This window comes from Rattus rattus, chromosome 11 (genome assembly GCF_011064425.1).
Source record: "Rattus rattus isolate New Zealand chromosome 11, Rrattus_CSIRO_v1, whole genome shotgun sequence".
Taxonomy (NCBI): domain Eukaryota; kingdom Metazoa; phylum Chordata; class Mammalia; order Rodentia; family Muridae; genus Rattus; species Rattus rattus.
The window spans coordinates 10,161,591-10,164,343 of record NC_046164.1 but is presented as its reverse complement, the minus strand read 5'-3'; positions in this window follow the sequence as shown (position 1 = coordinate 10,164,343).

Below are 2,753 nucleotides of genomic sequence, written 5' to 3'. Positions count from 1 at the left end.
ACTGCCCAGAGCTTCCAAGGGGATCTGGTCCAAGGTCTTGTTGAACATGGTACTGATCCAGACAGAAAGGGCGTGGTAGTTACGCAGTATCTCTATCGTGCTGTACGTGGGCAGCCAGAGACAGCTTCTGTACTTGTACAACATGATACTCTAAAGGAAGACAGAAGAGGTGCACATCATGTGGCTTTGAAATGCACGGGGCATGTGTAGTGTCATGTGTGGTATGTGTAGTGTCATGTGTAGTATGTGTAATGTCACATGTGGCATGTGTAGTGTTACACAGGGCATGTGTAGTGTCGCATGGGGTATGTGTAGTGTCACATGGGGCATGTATAGTATTACACGGGGCATGTATAATGTCACACGTGGCATATGTAGTGCTACCCAGGGCATGTGTAGCATCACACATGTCATGTGTAGTGTTACATGTGACATGTGCAGTGTGGGAGCCTGTGTAAGAAAGTTGTGAGCTTAATGAGAACTAAGGACAGGGCAGAGGGCAGAGTGGTCTTCAGACAAGGTAGGCTTCTCGAAAGACATGCATGAACTATGATCGGCGAATGGACTTGAAAGTAAGGACTTGATGGGACCCCCTGACGTGCTCACACTATCTCTGTGGGAAGGTGACGGCCTGGGAGGGAGATTCTTGGCTTTTTTTTTTTTTTTTTTTTTTGCAGGACCAAGATTGTGTTCCTAAATCTGAGCACAGGTGTGTTTCTTGGGGTGTGTGCATGTGGTTAAGCTACTGTAAATGGCAATTGCGTTGTGCAGCTTTAATAATAAGGAAGAAAGTGCTTTACTCCTGAGCGCAAACTCCTGACATTCTCTGGTCAACCTCCTCGGATCTTTGGCATTTCCTTCAATCCCCCTAGACTTAGTGTCTCTGGGGTGAGTCAACAGTGAGGGGCCAATGTTTAGATGCTCCAGCGGTCCCAGAATGAACATACTGCTGAGGAAAATAACTGGAAAGATACCATTTACGATTAAATACTTTTAAATAAGTATTAGTGGATAAAAGCTGTTTCCTGTTTTTCTATAACAAATACCTGTTCTACTCCCGAATTTCTTAAATAAAAAAATAATATTAAAAACCCCATTCTGGGCTGGAGAGATGGCTCAGTGGTTAAGAGCACTGACTGCTCTTCCAGAGGTCCTGAGTTCAAATCCCAGCAACCACATGGTGGTTCACAACCATCTGTAATGGGATGCTCTCTTCTGAAGTGTCTGAAGAGAACTACAGTGTACTAACATATAAATAAAATAAATAAATCTAAAAAAATAAATAAAAGTAAAAACCCCATTCTGGGACCGAGGCAAGCCTCCAAGGCATTTTTTAAATTAGTGATCGATGGGGGAGGGCTTAGTTCATTGTGGGCAGCGTCAAACCTTAGAGTTCTCTAAGAAAGCAAGCTGAGCAAGCCATGGGGAGCAAGCCAGTAAGCAGCACCCTCCATGGCCTCTGCATCAGCTCCTGCCTCCAGGTTCCTGCCCTGCGTGAGTTCCTGGCCTCATTGCTTTGATGATGAACCCAGGACTGTGAGCGAAATGCCTCCAGCCCCCATGGTTCACCACAGTAGCCGGAACAAAGACAGGTTCGAACAAAGAGGAATGAAATAGGTTGATGTGCCTGGGTTTTAGGCAGATGCTGCTTGAGTCTGTGTACAGAGGTAAGCAGGTAACCCGAGTAAAGGAAACGAAGGCAGAAATCCAGGTTTTATCCTGCTTTCGGGGTTACGAGGTAGGCTCAAGTGTGGAATGAATGCTTTAAAAAGTACAGTGGTTTATAAACCTCCCCAAACACCATTTAAAAAACGAGAGAAAAAGTTGAGTTTTTGCTGGGAAGCATAGTCAAATTTACGAGAAGAGGCAAACAGTGTTGAGGGTCACTGTGATTATTTTAGACCCGGCTGCTATGTCAGGGCCAGCAGAGGGAGCACCGAGCACAGCTTTGAGGCAAACTAGCTCTGTGGCGGAAACCCGAGAAGCCCTCAGGGCTTGTATCCAGGAAAGCAGATGAGCTCTGGGGGAAGACGGCCCCCTCCTCTCTGTTACCTCCTGTGCTCCTGTCTGTTTCTCGCTCGGGACAGACAGCACTGCTCTCATCCTTTCTTTTGTCCCTTGCTCTGTCGTTTGCACAGCCCTTCCCTTCCCTTAGGTCAGCCGCACTACAAGGTCCCCACGCGCCACCTTGCTCTCCCTGCCGTCTTCTCTTTTGCCTAGTCAGGTACTTGGCTTAGACATAGGGGATGGATGGAAAGTTCTAGAAAATTATACAGTAAAGCCATTATGCGTCCTGAAGGGAGGCAGAGAGGGCTGAGGTTAGTTCTTTGGTGCATTAGGAGTCAGAGAGGCAACTGAACCGGACAGGAAATGCACAAGTGGGTCGGCCAGGCAGGGGATGCACCATGCTGCTTCACTGTCCTCCACAAGCGCAGCCCAGCTCTGTGGTGAGCAGGTGTCTCCAAACATGCAGATCCTAAAGTGGACCAGAGTCCATTTGATATGTCTGTGTGTCTGTCTGTGTGTCTGTGTGTCTGATGTTTACCATCTATGTATGTATGTATGTATGTATGTATGTATGTATGTATGTATCTGTCTGTCTATCTATCTATCTATCTATCTATCTATCTATCTATCTATCTATCTATCTACTACTATTTTTCTGTCTCTTTGTGTATCTATGTATCTATATATCTATTTCTGTAATACTAGGATGCTAATTGGTATTATCTGGGGATAAATTTGTTATCAGA